The sequence below is a fragment of the Gorilla gorilla genome, chromosome Y (assembly GCF_029281585.2).
Source record: "Gorilla gorilla gorilla isolate KB3781 chromosome Y, NHGRI_mGorGor1-v2.1_pri, whole genome shotgun sequence".
NCBI classification, from domain to species: domain Eukaryota; kingdom Metazoa; phylum Chordata; class Mammalia; order Primates; family Hominidae; genus Gorilla; species Gorilla gorilla.
Window position 1 is genome coordinate 34935683 of NC_073248.2, and position 20114 is coordinate 34955796.

Below are 20114 nucleotides of genomic sequence, written 5' to 3' on the forward strand. Positions count from 1 at the left end.
ACACATGCGGACATCAGCAGAGCATGTCCAGCACTCAACACGCAAAGGCCTCCTGCAGCTCATGAACCCAGAGAAGCAGCCGCCTCACACCACCCTGCCCCCGCCCCTGCCCCTCAGCTGCGACCACCTGCCCACTTTTTCTGCCTCCCGTCTCTGGTCAGCCCAGGCCGTCTTGGCCGGGGTCCAGCCACCCCAAAAACCACCACAGTTGTGGCATTGCCTCCTCACCAGACAGAAACAGAGGATCAACATCGGAAGGTGACAGGCCAAATGTCTGGGAGATATCCCTGCTCCACATTCTCTGTGCTCTTGCAAAATTGCAGGCATCAGGAGGCTTGCCCACCCAATCATCTGGAGACTCCTTGACCAGATGTAGATTGTTTGGCACACCAGATGTTGGCCTGGGTAGGAAACCATGATGAAGTGATGGATTTGCAGGCCAGGCTGGGGAGCCTGGGTCTGTGGGAGGGGTCCTGTGTCTAAGTCAGTTTGAGGTCTCCTGGCGACCAGGGTTGTCTCAGTTGCAAAGCTGGGAACGGGAAATTCATGCTTCACTCCAGCTAGCAGGCCACCTCAGCCCAGCTAGATGAAATGGTCCCATTGAATCCATACTCTTTCTCCTTCTTGGTTAGGCAGGTGGAGGAACTCAGGCATCCCTGTTACTGGCAGCAAGATGAAGATTTCCTTTTGTCACAGCCTTTATTTCCACAATGAAGTGATCAGTAAGTAGTACTGCATTGGCATCCTTGGTAAGGAGTGCCTCCTAGCATGGTAGGGGAGCCGGTATGTGGGAGGGTAGGTCTAGCATGAACCTTCCTGACTCCTCTCCCTGCAGGGTACAGGGTATCTCATTCCACTGCAGTCCAGTTGTTCTGGGATCATGAAGGTCAAGCCTCCAGCTGCAGGCAGTACACCTCCTACCTGAGCTTATTCACCTGTTTGGCTGAACATGACTGCCCGGGTTTTGGCAGGATTGCTGAGGTGAGGTTCACCATGGGGCATCATGGTGAAAGGACCTCGCTGGGCATTCCTTGGTCTCTGGGGAATTGGCATTAAACTGTGACATGAACTGTCCTGGACCCACTTCTTCAGTCCCCTAGATCATCAGCCAGGGCCTATGGCTCAATCCATTGCAGTTCTATTCCATGGTGGAAGGGACAGCATTTTAGAGGGAACAGAGGCCAGGCAAACAGCCTAGGGCTGGGAACTGAGAGGTCTTTCAGTCCTGGATCTGTGCCCCACAGGGAGAACCCAAGGATCATGCAGGAAACTGCAATGAGCAATCCCAGGCCATCCATTGGTTGGGGGAGAAAGGCCCATCAGTGAACTGCAACACCCACATTTCAGGATTGGGGAACCTTAAGCCACTACAATGCATATGTGACTAAGATCAGTGGGTGAGAAGCAGAGCTTAAGGGATAGCTGTCTCATCATCACTTGCCAGCTCCCTCCCTTGCCCTGAGACCTGCTACCACCTGGGACTCAGTTTGAGCTCATCCAGGACCCTCTCCCTCTCTACACAGATATCCACCTGAGGCCCATCTAGGTCTACGTTCTTTCAGAATGTTTCTCCCAGGTCTGTCATGTTCTGTTCTGATGACCCCGGGCTGCCCTGATATGTTATCCTCTCTGCTATCCTCACTCCAACTGCCCTGCCTTCCCATATAAGACAGTCCACTTCACAGGGAATCTGGAGGAATGCACTGGGTTCCAGTGTGATGAAATGTTCTATTTTCTCCATGTACATGTATTTTAGAACTTCCTCCAGGACTGGAAATGTGAAGAGATTGCAAAATGGCTGGGGACCCTCAGTATGTGTCCAGGGAGGGAACCTGGCTGGGAATTAAGGCCCACCTGAGTAATGGTATGGACATCCAGTGTCAGTTATCTTGATAAAGACCTGCTTTGTTACATCACCTACTATTAATATAAAAGTTAATTTCTTAGAATATTGAAAAAACAAATTTAAGCACAAAGAAAAATAATTTCTTCATAATTGTATGGAAAAACTGCAGAAGGATCCATTTTCCATTACAAATATTATGAGAGACTTGAAGTGTTTATCAAGTTTTAAGATACATTTTTATTGTTCTACTCCTGGCAATTGTTATGATCATTTTTGCAATACAGGGACATGGACTCTGGAAAGTTTTTGAGGGACTTTCAGCTTCTTTTAGAGTACTTAGTCATAAATTTTGAATTTTTTTCCCCTGTGGTTCTTTTCACTTTACTATTTGTACTTTATATGCAAGGTGTTAAATGTGTTTTCTTATTTGCCTCTTCTGGAACTTTTGTTTTCAAGGATTTTCTTTTTCTGTTAGGTATGTGAGTTTGCCTCTGAGCACTTTTTCTAGCATAGATGTTTTTTAAATTCATTAATTTTTTGGGGGTGTGTGTGTTTGTTTGTTTTCAGATGAAGTCTCGATCTGTCATACAGGCTGAAGTTAAGTGGCAAAATCTCGTCTCACTGCAACATCTGCCTCCCAGCTTCAAATGATTCCCCTGCCTTAGCCTTCTGAGGAGCTGGGATTACAGGCACATGTCCTGCTAATTTTTCCATTTTTAGTAGAGACTGGTTTCACCATATTTGCCAGGCTGGTCTCATACTGCTGTGATCTGCCTGCACTGGCCTCCCAAAATGCTGGGCTTCCAGGTGTGAGCCACCACGCCCAGCCTCATTTGTTTGTTAATGTATTTTAATCATTATTATATTTTCTTCATGTACATGTATTTTATAATTATTGAAATAATGTATTTTATTTACTTAATACTTTTGTAGGATTTTAAATGTAATATTTTCACTCACCAAATACAGTATTGTGTATAGGTTAACATTGTATAGTATTGTCATTCTGTCTTACATAAATTATTCAAGAACTCCAATACTGTTTTTCCCCAACCTGAGGAGAACATGCAGATAGTTATAAAAAATTGTGTGAGTGGGTAGGTATGAATACATAATTTGAAAGCATAGTAAAGTTCACAAATTCAATTTCACATTTGTATTTTGCATCATTTTGAAAATTTTATTTGCTGACACATGAAATTCTGTATTCACGTTCATGTTAAATAGACACTTTGGAATCAATCTGAAGAATGAAAACAATCCAAGGCCAAGCATTAGTTCAGGAAGTAAGTAGAAAGCTGTTGTTATGTAGAAAAAGCATATTTATTGAAGGTATATTTAGAGAGATTTTAGGAGGCTTAAGTCAATATTTTGTTTTTGTTGCTCTGGTGTTTTATCATACTGTGAGCCGACTGTAGCATCACTAGTTATAGTTACTAGGCTACCAAAGTCTCAGGGCTGCAGTAATTATTATTGAAGAAAGTGGCAATGTGGTTGGCTGTTTAAGGAGACTAGATGACTTAGGAGTTTGCACTCAAGGCATAAGGGCCTGGTTTAGTGGGTGGCCTTCTTTTGCTGAAGTAGATAAAATCCAGGAGAAGTGTGGACTCACTGTAGTAGCTAGGGCTTTGAGACTATTGAAGCCTATATGTCTCCAACTGCCATTGCCAGATATTGGTCTGCACATAATGGCACTTCCTGGACTCAATGACTCCTGTAAATTCAAATGCAGAATTTGGATTTAAATCCCTGTTCCAACTTCTTAAACTTAGAATTAATAAGTGGGTAATAAAATATGTATTCAGAAGAAAGGCAGACATCAGATAAGTACATAAGTAAATCTTCCTGGTAAAATACCTTCAAAAGTGTTACTACAAAAAAATCACTGAAGAGCATACCTTAAACAAGTTATTTTAATTGGAGAAATAGAAAAAGGTTGGAGTCGTTTTAAACCCTGAGGTGTAAAGGCACTATTAGATTACAGGAATTATATACAATGTCTAATTTGTTTGAAGAACAGCATACTATCTCTTTAGTATGGCTAGAGACTAATAACTCATGTAAGAAAACTCAGAGATTGACAATAAAATTTTTCAGAGATTTTGTTCTGTAATTAAAGACTTTTAAAATGGTTTCCTACTGATCAATGATTGACTTATATTTATCATTTAGGCATATGCTGTATACCCTTTTACATAGGGACAAAGTTATAGTTTCTATCATGTAGATAGAAAAAAATTTGACTGTGTACCACATTTGCATTAATGTCTTTGACCTGAGTAATGAAGCAAACAATGGAACTGTCTATGTCAGGTTACACGTGGGCACAGCTGGAAGCTTCCATCACTTGCACTTTAACATTTGTGCATTCTCATCAGTCTCTCCTGGAAAGAAAATGGACTATAACTATCCTAAAGAACATATGTTACATGTAGACACTAAGTATTGAGATAAAACCATGATTTGTCTTATCACTGTCTCGTCATTACATTTGTATGTGTAACTTACAGAGAGAAATTCAGTTTATTTTATCACCATTAACATTTTACATCACACATTTATGTATTTTATTATCTTTCTATTGACCTTTTTTTTTCTTGAGATGCAGTTCCACTTTGTCACTGAGTCTGGAATGCAGTGGCCTGCTCACAGCTCACTGCAACTTCAGCCTCTTGGGTTCAAGCAATTCTCCTGCCTCAGCCTCCTGAGTAGCTGGGATTACAGGCACGCACCACCCCTCCTGGCTAATTTTGTATTTTTAGTAGAGATGGGTTTTCCCCATGTTGGTCAGACTGATCTTAAACTCCTGACTTCAGGTGATTTACTGGCCTCAGCCTCCCAAAGTGCTGGGATTACAGGCATGAGCCACCATGACAGCTCCCAAACCTTTTTTTGGACAAGTTCTTGCTTGGTCACCCAGGCTGGAGTGCATTGGCACCATCTTCACACACTGCAGCCTCAACCTCCTGGGCTCAAGCTATCTTCCTCTCTCAGCCTCCCAGATAGCTGGGACTACATGTGTGCAACACCACATCAAGCTATTTGTTGTTGTTGTTGTTTAGTGATGAAGTCTTGCTCTATTGCCCAACAGGGTATCAAATTCCTGGGCCTAAAACGTTCTCCTGGTTGAAGCTCCCAAAGTGCTGGAAATATAGGATTGAGCCACTGTGGACAACATTGTCATTCTTTAATCACTTTTTAAATGCCACTCTTCAAAAGTAACAAGTAAATTTTACTTAAGAAATTCCAAATGCCATGTCAAGTTCAGCTTCATTTTCATAAAGAGGTAAAAAGAAAACAAATCAAGAAACCTTCTTTTTCCTTTGTTTTGAAGTTAGCAAAGAGTTGGAAAACAAATCATGTCTACTTTGGTTTACAAAATTGACTGTACAGAGAAAGATCCTCATATAAATGTTTTCAGATCTAAAATCTTGTGAAGTTATCATCAGAACCATCATCTTATAAAACAAAAACACATCTCCTAGTGGGTCTCTTGTGTGGATTAAACATCTTATTATTAGTAATGTATACAATTGTGATTATAGTTACTCCTTGAAACATAATATTAAAAATATAAACCTTATATATTTTTTACAACTGCTACCCCAGTGAGAAAAAATAACACTGACCCGGTATAATAATTTGTGCCCCAGAGAGCCAGCATTCTGGACTATTCAGATTCTTCAGACACCCAGAGTGCTAAGAGCCGAATGGGAGTCTGGACATCTTGGAGGAGTAGCAATGCCAGGATATTTCTTGCTGCTCCACTCACCAACCGGAATCTCTCATGCAGCAGAATGGTAGACACCTTCACAACTCTCAGTTGTGCCCCAGGGTGCCTCAGGCCCAGTATCACAGCAGTGTCTTCAGGACTCCTGTGTGCATAGGCAAAGATTTATTACAATACATTCATTGGAAAACCTGAACCTTAAACCTACATCAGGCTTTCTAGCATATTTCTTTATTTATGATACATAAGGTCCCTAACTCATCTTCAGAGAAATCAGAAATCTATGGATAAAGAGTTCATAGACAAGGGGATTGCAGAGGAATTGACTAACAGAGGTACTAATAAGCCAAACACTGTCACAAAATTTCTTTTTAGCCTAAAACAAAAATGTTATCCATATAAGTAAGATGCTCATGTATTATAGAAGTGAATTAGGACAGAGAAACCTTCAGCAATGTACTTATGGGATCATAAATCATAGGATATGGGAAGAGGCAGGCACAAACTTACATGTTCCTGACACAGTGGGCAGCTATGAGAACCCATGAGCTGCTAACTATGGACCCGCTATAGACCTGACTGCCACAGCTGATGATCCCAGCCTACCAAGGCATGGCATATTGCAGAGAAATCTGATCTGCTGAAGCTGAGAAGAAAAATAAGCTAATTGTGCTAATTTGAATAGAATTGCCACCTGTAGATCTTTTTTTTTTTTTTGTTTGTTTGTTTGTTTGTGAGATGGAGTCTCACTGTTTCCCAGGCTGGAGTGCAGTGGCGTGCTTCTCTGCTTAGTGCAAACTCCGCCTCCTGGGTTACTGCCATTCTCCTGCCTCAGCCTCCTGAGTAACTGGGATTACAGAAGCCCATCACCGTGCCTGGCTAATTTTTTTTGTATTTTTTAGTAGAGACGGGGTTTCACCATGTTAGCCAGGATGGTCTCGATCTCCTGACCTCGGGATCCGCCCGCCTCAGCCTCCCAAAGTTCTGGGATTACAGGTGTGAGTCACCATGCCTGGCCCATTTTTTTAAGTTTTAAATCCCTCCTATTTGTGCTAACCAAATTAGCATTGTTAAATATGACCAGCAAAGACAAACTTCTATGTCTTTTGTGTTCATGCATTTTTCTTGAAAAGAAGTGTTCCTCTTACTATCTTTCTGAGTTCATAGTTTCTTTATGTCATAGCTTAAATTTCTTTAATCAAAATATTGGGAGTCATCCCAGCTTTCTCCCCCATTGCAACATTTATATATCTATGATTGTAGCTACCCAGAAATCACTGAAGTAGATAGGCAACAAAAAATGTAATGATTTGAATGTGTTAATAAATACTGAAAAATTTGGAGATAAAGCACCTGTCTCTAAAATGGAGGGGGCTTTTCTTCCTAAACTTATAATTTTAGTGAGATATCAAACCAATAGTTTAAATAGAAAATTCAAGACTGAGGTTCAGGAAAGAGCTCATATTTTTAAAATTATTTTAGCGTTCCTCAGAAAACTGAGTTGAAGCAATGCTCGTTTATATATATGTAGAGAGAGAGATAAAAATGTTGAAGACAACCTGTCTGTAGAAGGGGTAAGGAAGTATAGATGAAATTAGAAGCATGACCAAGATCTTAAGTGTAGTTGTCTTTGAGTTAGACTTTGGAGGATGTGAGCAAATAATTATGGCCTCTTTTATGTTTTAAGTGTATTATTCACTGTAACTATGGCAATACGTGGTAGCTTTAAAACAGCTGTGGCTAAGTGCACATTTAATTCATTAGACCAAAAGAGATCCCTCAATTTCTAAAGAAACAAGTAGAAGTACAGTAATGTGAAATAGCCATTGCTAATATTGTGATAGGTTTTCTGATAGCCAAAGGAAGGGGGAAACTGATAATAGCAAGGTAACCCAATCTAGTACACCAGCACCTAAAACTTATTACTTACCAACTATTACACTGTTTCCAAACATCAAAATATCTTTAACTTAAAATATACTTAATTTAAAATAACTCTATTACAAATGCAAGCTACTGTGTGGTAGTAAAGAAATGTCTTTGTGTTAGAAGAGTGTGTCTTAATATTAGCCCTATACATCTTTTGCCATGAGAACCTGATTAATCAATTCTACTTATCTAGTATCAGAATACACATTTAAGATAACTATAATAATCATGTTAAATGACCTATATCATAATCTATAGGGATACTATGGAAATTGAATAATATATCAAGTATGAAATGCCTTTGTAAGCCATAAGGAAATAACTTCCATGATTTGGGAGATAAAGTCTCGTGCATTTTTCAGGAAGAGCTTTCTCTCCTATCTCCTTCCATCTACTCTTTTCTATTTCAATTACCTTCTTCTTTGGCTTTGCCTACCAAGGTTTTTAGCCTTACTCTGAGGCTGTGGCAGAGAGATGAAGTGTGGCCGAATAGGAGTGGGAGCGGAGGTAAAAGCCGAGGCATCTTTAGAAGCAGAGACTGAAAGGGACATGGAAGCAGAGGTAGTCATGGGCCCCTGGTAGTGCCAGGGTGCATGGCTAGGCCATGGCACTCCCTGGAGCCAGAAAGAAAAGGGTGCACTTGGCTGAAGACATAGGGCTTTGTGCAATGCTCCTCAAAGTGACACAAGATTCCCACTTGCACCCAAGTGTCCTTTTGCTGTAGATGGCACACCAAAGGTGCTCCCAGGTCACCCTGCAAAAAACAAAGATACAAGATATGAATCAATATTTTGAAGGAGGGCCAGAAGTAAGTAACTTTTAGTGTGCAAGATATTCCTCTTTCTTCCTGGCATTCATACCCCATGAATTTGTCACCTTACAGCCAGCCTCCCCAACAGCTTTCTTGGCCTCTATGCAAAAGGTGAATTCATTCAGCTTGGGGCACAATTGGGCACAAGTGCTGACTTGTTGGTTGCTCAGGTGCCCTTTTTGCAGAATTCCAGAACTTCCTGATAGAAAACACAGAAGAGGTGTTTGTGTTTGTTTTCAAATTTAGCCTAGATTAGAGGGGGAAGTATGGTGAAGAGAAATACAATTTTTTTATATTATTATTCAAGAGAGGATACTATTCTCTTTCAAAACATGCTTCTCTTCCATCCCAGGGTCTTCTTCATTACTCAGCCCTCATAAGGGACCAGCTAGATAGCCAATAGTCATACAATTGTGTAAATTTCTCCTGTTCCAGACTTTCCTCCAAGCATAGAGGAAACACCAGGGGTTGAAAATGTAGTGGCTGCTTCAGGAAGATCAACCCAGGTCCTAGAGCTCCCTTGGGAGCTAGGTAGGGTACGGCATGGTCAATGCTCACAGTCAGCTTGGGCAGAATCCCGAAGATGACTAAGCCCCACTTGGACTAGGGCCAGGGCTCCTGAGCTTTTTCTGGGGAAAAAAATCAAGAAAAATATTATTATTTCCACATTTCAATTTGAATAAAGCCCTGGAGGTCACATGAATCCAGATGAAGTCCAGGTAAGCACTAAAGTAGAAATACTTCTTTAGAAACTATTTTCGAGGATCATTTGAGACCAGGTGCACAACATGATAAGAGTTTATTTCTGCCAAAATAAAAATAGCCAGACGCAGTGGTGTGTGCCTGTGGTCCCATGTACTCACGAGGCAGAGGTGGGATAATCTCTTAATATTGGGATTTTGAGGCTACTGTGAATCACGCCACTGCACTCCAGCCTGGGCAACAGAGTAAGACCTTGTTTCTATCTCTGTTTCTCTCTGTCTCTCTCACACACACAGACATACACAAATAAAGGGAAAGATATTCATTAACAATCTCCAGTTGTAATTGCTTTATAATGATATCTTAATCTTGAAATGAATTACTTAGATTTACATAAAATAGGCACATCTAGCTGTGGTAACGATACACTGTTCATTTAGTATGGAGCTAGCACAGAAATGGGAGAAAGACAGTCATACAGAAACTATCAAGGGAATTCTCCAATTCCTGCCTCCCAGCAGCTGGGACAGAGGGTTACATGGCCAGGGCATAATCCACACTCTGCAGAAGGAATACACATGTGGAATAGAGTGAGATTAGTGTTACCACTCTCCTATTTCTAAAACCTAATTTTAGGTTTTTAGGAATATGCTTGAGAAATTCAGTATCTTCATTTCTGAGACAATGCTTCGAAATATGCATTATTCACCCTACAATTTCAGATATACTACAGAGCTTATCTGCATACTTTCCCTTTAAATAATAATGTAAAATATATATATATATCTTATTTATATCCAAGATATTATACTATTATCCAATAGTGTGTGTATATATTCATATACGTCAAGTGGAATAATAAACCCTTTCTAAGAAGTAAGACTATCTTTAAAATACTGCTCTCTGAATAGAATTGTGCTTATAAAACATAGCCCATAACTCCTGTTTTGCAAAAATAAGATATCTCTCAATATTTAAGCATCTCTGCTGAGTCATACAATAACCTAAATTTTGGTTTTGCAAAGATCTGCGGACATAACTTCTTATCTTACAAACTGTGGTTTTAGAGTTCAACAAGGATCTTCGTACCAAGTATATTAACACAAACCTATGACTAGGCTAACGGTGCCTGTGTTTTCATGACAAATAACAGCTGTCTTGAAGAGCCAGAAAGGCTGGAAACTTTCTTTCCATATCACAGCTAGTTGACACTCAACCAGGGAAACATTGAGTTCTAAATGCCTAAGAGGTTGTTGTCTAGGCTTGGGTCCAGACTGAGATACAGGCATCATGAGAAATTAAAAGTGTGGCTGGAGCAGCATGCAAGGATGACAAAGAATGAGAAAGAATGGACTATTCAGTAAATGTTAAGAAAGATATTTTCTGAAGAGGATTAGCAGAAGAGGCTATGGATAGGAGAACAGGAAAGGAGACCAGAGAAAAAATAACTGAGAAAGATGGGAAAATGCAAAATGAAGGGAATGCATAAGAAGAAAAGATTGAACAAGAAGAACACAGTGTATGTGGAGATGGAAGAGAACAAGACAGAAAAAAGAAAAAGGAGGAACAAAGAGAGATAAGAGAGGTACCTAGGGCATCAGGGCTCTCTTTTATCTTGATAATTTTTAATTTCCTGCCATTGTGCTGGTAAACAAATCTTCTAGGAAGCCAAATGCTTATAAGCTAGCTTGGTTGGAGAGAAATGATTTATCTTGGCTTTCTGTGACAGGTATCTCAGTTAACAAAGTGATAAAATACTGATCTGGGAAAGAAACAGTTTTTACTGGCAAAAAGGGTACACATTTAGACAGGGAGCCAAAGTGACTCGTTAATAGTGTTTCTTCATCTCAATTTCAGGAGGAGAAAATGATACAATTATATCAGCCTTATAATGGGTTCTGGGTCTTAGTATTTCTGTTTCAGGCTGGATCCAGGTTCTTACTTTACCAGCTTTAAAAACAGCAAAGGATTCAATAATATCAGCTTCAGACTGGATCCAGTGCGTGTCTGCTTTGGCTACAGGTAGTATCCAAGATATGAGTGTTCTTCCTATAAGCAAGGTCCACAGTTTGACTACTGGAGATAGAACCTTGGGCCAGAAACTTAGTAGGAAGCTTTCAGACCGGATTAAAGCATGAATTATATCAACTTCAGGCTGGATCCAGGGAATGAGATTTTAAATAAGCCCATGATCTGCCTTTATTCATTTGAATATTAAATGAAGATCTGACTATATCAGTTTCTTGCTTGATCCAGGGTCTCACTGCTTGGTTTTCAGCGTTGGTTCGGTATGTAGCAGCTCTTTGCTGAGTCCAGGGCCAAAATATACCAACTTCAGTTTGGACCAGGGAGAGACTTTCAGGATGGATCCAGGGTCTAACTGTATCACATTGAGTCTGTAAGCAAGATGTGACTGTATCAATTTCAGTCATGTTTCAGGGCTTTATTCCTTGGCTTACAGTCCAAATTTGGAATACTTCAGTTTCAGGTTGGTTCCAGGATCTTATTGAATTCATTTGAGTCTGGAACCAGTATCTTATCACTGGATTGGCTTCAGGGTGGGTCCAGGGATGAATTTCAGAGTATAAGTCCATGATCTGATAGTAGCAGGTACATGCTGAGTCCAGGAGTAATTTATGCTAACTTGATTCTGGGTCCAGGAGTGTGCCATTTGAGACTCAAGTTGGGTCCAGGGCCAAACTGCATAGTTTTGAGTTGGGGACCAACGTGTCAACATTCCGCCTCAGGCCAGGTCCTAATTTCTTGAGATTCAGGCTCAGTCCATTGTTCTATTTTATCAAATTGAGAATGTGTCCAGTGTCTGACTGTATTGATTTCAGCATAGGTCCACGGTTGAATACATCACATTCAGACTGTGTCCAGGGTCTAACTGTATTCTTTTCAGATTGGTTCCATGGGTGGGTTATTTACCATTCTCTCTGGCTTCATCCAGGTAGTAACTGTTTGAGAATAAGGTTGAGTACCATTTCTTCTTACATGCTTTTGGGTCTGAAACCAATTACTCAGAGTATTAATGTCAGGCATGGTCAAGCCTGATTCAATAGTGTACCAGACTCATACATATAACAGTGTATCAGACAAGGACAGGGTCCAGAGTCTGACTGCTTGAAATTCACCATGAGTCGAAGGTCTGATAATATTAGTTTTAGCTCTAGTCCAGGGCTGGATTGTGCCTGCTTCAGTCTGGATCCATAGTTTTACTGTATCAGCTTCAGAAATGGTCTGGGATCTCATTGTACCTACTTCAGATTGGGTACACAGGAAGAAGCCAACAGTTTCATATTGGATCCATGTTATAAATGTTGTAGTTCTGTGTTTAGCCCAGGATTCTATTTTACCAGGTCCAAAGGGAGTAAATGTGCTCAGTGTTTGAAATTCTGGCTGAGCCTAAGGTTTAATTTTTTTTCTGTTGCCGTTTTAAACAAACTTCTGCTAGTTAGAGCTTCAGGTTGGGAGCATAGTTTTGTTGCTTGATAGTGCAGAGGCACTACGAAGGATATAAGGGTTCCAAATTCAGGCAAGGCCCATTCATTGATGTTTTCAATTTCATGATGTGTCCACAAAATAGGTGTTTGATTTTCATATTGGATTAAAGGTTGTGTAGTATCACCTATAGGTTCTGTCCAACAAACTACTGCTGGGGATTCAGCCTGAGGCCATGGTGTGTCTGTGTCATTCGTAGGCTTTGTCCAAAGATTTCCTGCTGGAGATTGAGAATGTGCCCATAGTGTGATAGCAGCAGCCCAGGGCAGTATTTATGGATATTCTGTTGTTAATTCAGCCTCTTTCCATAGTGTGATGGTATCAGCTATGGAAGTTGTCCAGGTATTTACTGATAGACATTCAACCTGGGTCCAAGGTATGACTATGGAAGATATAGGCTGTGTCCATGGAATTACTACTGGAGATACAGCCTAGGCCCATGTTGTGACTTTGGAATTTACAGCATCTGTGCACGAATTTACTGTTGGAGACTCAGCTTGTGTCCACAGGATAATGTTATCAGATTCAGGTAGTGTACTGAGAGTTACTGCTGAAGATTCATGTTGGACCCAAGGTTTTGTGTCTAGAATTTATTCCCTCTGGTGGGTTCTTGGTCTCACTAACTTTGAGACTGAATCCACGGAACCGCACCGTGAGTGTTACAGCTGTTAAACGTGGTGTGTCCAGAGGTTGTTTCTTCAGATGTTCAGATGTGTCCAGAGTTTCTTCCTTCTGATGGGTTTGTGGTCTCACTGACTTCAAGAGTGAAGCTGCAGACCTTCCCAGTGAATGTTACAGCTCTTAAAGGTGGGACCTCCAGAGTTGTTTGTTCCTCCTGCTGGGTTCTTTGTCTCACTGACTTCAGGAATGAAGCCACAGACCCTGAGGTGAGTGTTACAGCTCATAAAAGTAGTGCAGACTCAAAAAGTGAGCAGCAGCAAGCTTTATTGTGAAGAGCAAAAGAACAAAGTTTCCACAGCAAGGAAGGGGACCCAACCAGGTTGCTGCTGCGAGCTAGGGTAGCTAGCTTTTATTCCCTTATTTGGCCCCATGCAAATCCTTTGATTGGTCCATTTTACAGAGCACTGATTGGCCCATTTTTTAGAGTGCTGACTGGTCCATTTTACAGAGTGCTGACTGGTGCACTTACAATCCTTTGGCTAGATACAGAGCGCTGACTGGTGCATATACAATCCTTTAGCTGGACAGGAAAGTTCTCCAAGTCCCCACACCATCATCAAACTGAGGTAAAGCTCAGCTGGTTTCACCTTTCAGTTTGATTGTATAAGATTGATCCTGTGTAAATGGATTTATTGGTGGAGACTCACTCTGAATCCATGGTATAGTACTAAACCTACTAGTTTGTCCAGGGATTTATGGCTGGAAATTCAGGCTTGGTCCACAGCTTGTCTCCATCAGCTGTTGTCTGTGTCCATGAAATTAGTGTTGGAGAGTCATTCAGGATTCCTTGTGTGACTATGTAAGTTTCAGACTGTGTCCAGGCATTTCCTTCTATAAATTCACCCTCATTCCATGGTAGGACCATATCAGTGATAGCCTTTCTTCAGGGATTAATTGCTGGAGATTTACCTGGAATCCATGTTGACTACAAGATACTGGTGGATGTTCAGCGTTGGTCCATGGTAGGAATATATCATGTGCCCAGGGACCTACTCCTAGAGTTTCAGCCAGAATCCACGTTGTGAGTATATCAGTTTCAGACTGTGTCCAATGATGTAATAATAGTGATTCAGCCTGGATACACATTATTATGACCATATCAGATATAGGAGAATATATCCATGAATTCATCACTAGTGATTCAGCATGGGTCCCTAGTGTGATTATATCAGCTTCCAACTGTTTCCAGGAATGTACTGCTGGAGACTCAACCTGGTTTCACAGTGTTATTGTTTCAGTATCAAATTGTATCTGGTAGTTTACTGCTGGAAAATAAGCTGTGGTCCACAATGAGACTGAATTAAATTCAGATGGGAGCCAGTTGTTTCCTTCTAGATATTCAGGCTGCAATTTTGTCCAAGGATTTATTGTTGGCATTTCATCAAGGGTCAATTGTATGACAGTTTCAGCTATAGCTTTTGCCCAGGGATTCATTGCTGGGAATCTATCCTGGGTCCATGGTGTGACTGTCTTAGCTATAGGCTCTGTCAAGGGAATTAAGGCTGGAAATTCACCTTGATTCCAACGTGTGACTTTATCAGATACAAAACGTGTCCAGAGATCCACTGCTGGAGATTCAGCAATAATCCACAGTATGACCGGGTCAGTTTCAGACTGTCTCCAGCATGTTAATCCTTGAAATTCAGCCTTTGTCCATGTTGTGACTATATCTGCTAACATATTTGTCCAATAGTTTACTGTTGGAGTTTCAGTCTGGGTCCACAGTGGGACTGTGTGAGTTTCAGATTGTGTCCAGGGATTTAATTCTTGAGACTCTCCCTGCATCCATGCTGTTTACATAATAGCTTCATTTTGTATCCAGGAGTTGATTACACCAAGGTCTTTCTGAATCCAGGGTCTCAGAATGTCATCTTCAGCCTGGGTCCATGATCTAACTTTACCACTTTCAACCTTGCCCCAGTGTCTAAATGCATAAGTTTCATGAAATATCTAGTCTCTTAACTTTTTAGCCACAGGCTGGTTCCCAAACCTCACTATTTCAGTGTCAGACTGTATCCAGTGGTGATCTGTCAGAATTACTGGTTCTCTCCACTATGTGACTGTCTCTGCTTGAGATTGAAACAAAAGTTTGATGATATCAGCTTCAGTGTGATTCAGGGTCTGCATTTATCAGCTTCAGGTTGGGACCCAGGTACCACTGTTTCCATTCCAGTTTGGGCCCAATACCTAACTGGATCTGTTTCTGGTTGGGTCCAGTGTTTTTCTTTCCATTCTTCAGTCTGTGTTCTGGGCCACAATATCTAATATTTATGCCGAATCCAGGGTCTCACTCTTTCAGTTTGTTTGTAACCATGGTTTAATTGTATCAGCTTTCAAGTGAGTCAAGAGTCTTCCTGATTGAGTTTCTGGCTGGGACCACGTTTGGAATATGGTTGTTTCAGGCTGATTCCAGGGTCTGATCATGTCAACTTTAGAGTGAATTAAGGGCTCAATTATGTTCATAATAGGATTTATTAAGATCCATGTCTGCATTGGGGGTTTGAGTATAACAGCCTCATGTTTATTCAATGTACTAAATCTATTCATTTGATATAAAGGCCTGATAATACTTGTTTTCTGTTGCATACAGTACCTAATATTATCATCTTTTGACTTAGCACATAACTATGGAGTATGCAGTATGGAAGAAATCCAGAACTGATTGACTCAGCTTCCGTCAGAATCCAGTATCCATCTGTCCTTTCTATAGTTTCTTGGGATCGAAATATATTTAAGACTGGCTGACACCATGGTTCAAAGTTATGGGTTACTGTAGGATACTGAGCTCCATCTTCACTGAGGGAAGAATGAGCCCATAGTTCAATTTTATTAACTCTGAAAGGTACCAGTGGAATCCAGTTGTAAGTTACTGGTTTAACACCAGGTTTAACTCTATGAGCTGCATGATACGTTTGGTGTTTGAATCTGCATCACTGTTTCTGTTTTATAAGACACAAACTGTTTCCAAGTTTCAACTTCAGGAGTAATTTCTAGCCAAGGTATAGCTACAAGTTGTCGATGAGATGGAACATTAATAGATTGAACCTCAGACTGACCAATCTCCATCTTAGAAGAAACTTGAGATCCATCTATCCCACTTGAAAAGAGAAACCAGAGGCAGGGCATGGTGGCTCACGACTGTAATCCAAGCACTTTGGGTGGCCAAGTTGGGCAGATTACGAGGTCCGGAGATCGAGACCATCCTGGCTAACACGGTGAAACTCTGTCTCTACTAAAAATACAAAAAAAATTAGCCGGGCTTGGTGGCGGGCGCCTGTAGTCCCAGCTACTCGGGAGGCTGAGGCAGGAGAATGGCGTGAACCCAGGAGGCGGAGCTTGCAGTGAGCCGAGATCATGCCACTGCACTCCAGCCTGGGCAACAGTGTGAGACTCTGTCAAAAAAAAAAAAAAAAAGAAAGAAAGAAAGAAAGAAAAGAGAAACTGGTAGAGTATGAAGCCTAATTATAATAGCTAATGTATTAATCCAGGATCTTGCTGAATCAGTCACAGTTTGATACTTATAATTCATTGCATTTTTCTGAGGAAGATTCCAGGATATAGGTATAATAACAGGGGTACTCCAGTGTTCAGCTGTATTGGGATGATTCCATAGTTTGGCAACAGGAGAAATCCAGGATCATACCATTGGGAATTTGCTAGCAGAGGAGAGGTGACCACTTTGAAAGTGTAATAGTCTATTGGCATGAAAAAAGTCTCTATTATTTGAACCAAAAAACATTGATTGAGGATTCCAGTGCTTTCTGTTTACCGGGAAAGTGCTTAATCTTCTCCCCTATGTTTGTACTGAGAATCCATGGAACACCAAAGTGGCAGAGCCTGTGTTAGAGCAAAGTGTGTTTTGTGGACTGTCTTTTACTCCAGGAGGAAAGTTGCAGGGTAGAGAAAAAGTAGGACCCAGTGGCTTCTGGGATGCCTTGATAAGCCATCTAATCCATATGTATGGGACTGTCCTGATGACAAGAACAGGGTCATAACATGCTTCTGAGTTTATCACTGACCAGGCCTACCAGTTCCCAGTGACTTCCAAAGAGGCAAAGAACAGGAATACCTTGCTGTACCTGAAAGGTTAGAAACAAAGATAACCAAATATATTAGAAATACATACAGACATATAGTATACAGTATTAAAATACATAATGCATAAATTACATATATATGCAATACATGTATATTAATTATAAAATACACAGATACATATATTTTATGTTTATCAATACTTATATTTATAAATTAGTTAAATAGTTATGTGGTTTATACATACATTAAATTATAAGATATTAAATTGTAAGTATAAGTTATACTTTTGTATCACATGTAAATTTCATATTACTTGGGCAATAATAAATATTACATGGTCCATACTTCAAGAGTTCCATATGACACTTAGGAATAAATAATTCTAACTGTGGTTAAAATAGTAAAATTAAATACTAGAGGGAAATTAGAGGAAAGTTCTATACCATAAAAAAAACACCTACATACTCAAAATCATTATCTGAATATTACTTATGTCTTTAGCCAAGTAATCTTAGGCAAAGCACAACTTACACAGTCATATGAAATGACTGTTTGTATCACCTCCTCTGCCATTACATTTGTTGAAGCCATCATCATTTGTTTGGTCTCTCTGCTTGATTCTGATAGCTACTTGCCTCTCACAGTTTGTTCTCCCAGTAGCCAGAACTACACTCAGAGTAAAAGTACTTATTCTAAAATTGACTACGTAATTGGAAGTAAAACACTCCTCAGCAAATGCAAAAGAACAGAAATCATAACAAACAGTCTCTCAGGCCACAGTGCAGTCCTCAGGATTAAAAAACTCACTAAAAGCTGCACAACTACATGGAAACTGAACAACCTGCTGCTGAATGTCTACTGGGTAAATAATGAAATGAATAAAGAAATTCTTTGAAACCGATGAGAACAAAGACACAACATACCAGAATCTCTGAGAAACATTTAAAGCAGGGTTTTGAGGGAAATTTATATCACTTAATATCCACAAGAGAAAGTAGGAAAGATCTAAAATTAGCACACTAACATCAAAACTGAAAGAACTAGAGAACAAGAAAAGCAAGAGCAAACAAATTCAAAAGCTAGCAGAAGACAAGAAATAACTAAGATAAGAGCAGAACTGAAGGAGACAGAGACACAAAAAAACCCTTCAAGAAAATCAATGAATCCAGGAGCTGGTTTTCTGGAAACATCAACAAAATAGATAGACCACTGGCCAGAGTAATAAAGAAGAAAAGAGAGAAGAATCAAATAGACACAATAAAAAATGATAAAGGAGAGATCACCACTGATCCCACAGAAATACAAACAACCATTAGAGAATACTATAAACACCTCTACCAAAATACAGTAGAAAATCTAGAAGAAATGGATAAATTCCTGGATGCAAACACCTGCCCAATATTAAACCAGGAAGAAGTCCAATCCCTGAATAGACCAATAACAAGTTCTGAAATTGAGGCAGTAATTCATAATCTATAAAACAAATAAACAAAAAAATCCAGGACTAGATGGATTCATAGACAAATTCCAGCAGACATACAAAGAGTAGCTGGTAGCATTCCTTCTGAAATTATTCCAAACAGTAGAAAAAGAGAGAATCCTCCTGAACTCATTTTATGAGGCCAGAATCATCCTGATATCCCAACCTGGCAGAGACACAGCAAAAAAAGAGAAAATTTCAGGCCAATATCCCTGATGAACATTGATGCAAAAATCCTCAATGAAATCCTGGCAAACCAAATCCAGCAGCACATCAAAAAATGTATCCACCACGATCAAGTCAGTTTCATACCTGGATGCAAGGCTGATTCAACATGTGCAAATCAATAAATGCAATCCATCACATAGACAGAACCAATGACAAAAACCACATGATTATCTCAATAGATCCAGAAAACCCCTTCGACAAAATTCAACATCCCTTCATGATAAAAACTCAATAAACTAGGTATTGATAGAACATATTTCAAAATAATAAGACCTACTTATGACAAACCCACAGTCAATGTCATACTGAATGGCAGAACCTGGAAGCTTTCTTTCCCTCTGAAAATCTGCACAAGACAAGGATACCCCCTCTCTCACCACTCCTATTCACCATAGTATTGGAAGTTCTGACCAGGGCAATCAGGCAATTGAAAGAAATAAAGGGTATTGAAGTAGGAAAAGAGGAAGTCAAATTGTCTCTGTTTGCAGATTACAAGATTGTATATTTAGAAAACCCCACTGTCTCAGCTCAAAATCTCCTTAAGCTGATAAGCAACTTCAGCAGTCTCAAGATACAAAATCAATGTGCAAAAATCACAAGCATTCCTATACACCAATAGCAAACAGTGAGCCAAATCATGAGTGAACTCACATACACAATTGCTACAAAGAGAATAAAATACCTAGGAATATAACTTACAAGGGATGTAAAGGACCTTTTCAAGGAGAACTACAAAACGCTGCTGAAGGAAATCAGAGAGGACACAAATACATGGAAAAACATTCCATGTTCATTATAGGAAGAATCAATATTTTGAAAATGGCCATCCTGCCCAAAGTAATTTATAGATTCAATGCTATCCCCATTAAAAATATGATTGACTTTCTTCACAGAATTGTTAAAAACTATATTAAACTTCATATGGAGCCAAAAAAGAGCTGGCATAGCCAAGACAATCCTAAACAAAAAGAACAAAGCTGTAGGCATCATGCTACCTGTCTTCAAACTGTAATAACACAAGGCTACAATAAGCAAAACAGCATGGTACTGGTACCAAAACAGATACATAGACCAATGAAACAGAACATAAGTGTCTGACATAATACCACGCCTCTACAACCATGTGATCTTTGGCAAATCTAACAGAAACAAGCAATGGGGAAAG

At 40.0% G+C, this 20114-nt stretch overlaps 1 long non-coding RNA gene and 1 pseudogene across 1 annotated transcript; one reads left to right on the forward strand and one right to left on the reverse strand.

Annotated features, from left to right (window-relative positions):
* The first annotated feature begins 665 nt into the window (after window positions 1-665).
* On the forward strand, window positions 666-1832 carry LOC129530283 (uncharacterized). The gene is made up of 3 exons (XR_008675776.1): window positions 666-722; window positions 836-981; window positions 1524-1832. It is a non-coding gene; the product is annotated as an uncharacterized lncRNA (long non-coding RNA).
* A 1455-nt stretch (window positions 1833-3287) lies between these two features.
* LOC129530348 (uncharacterized) overlaps window positions 3288-20114 on the reverse strand; it is a 30561-nt pseudogene continuing 13734 nt past the window's right edge.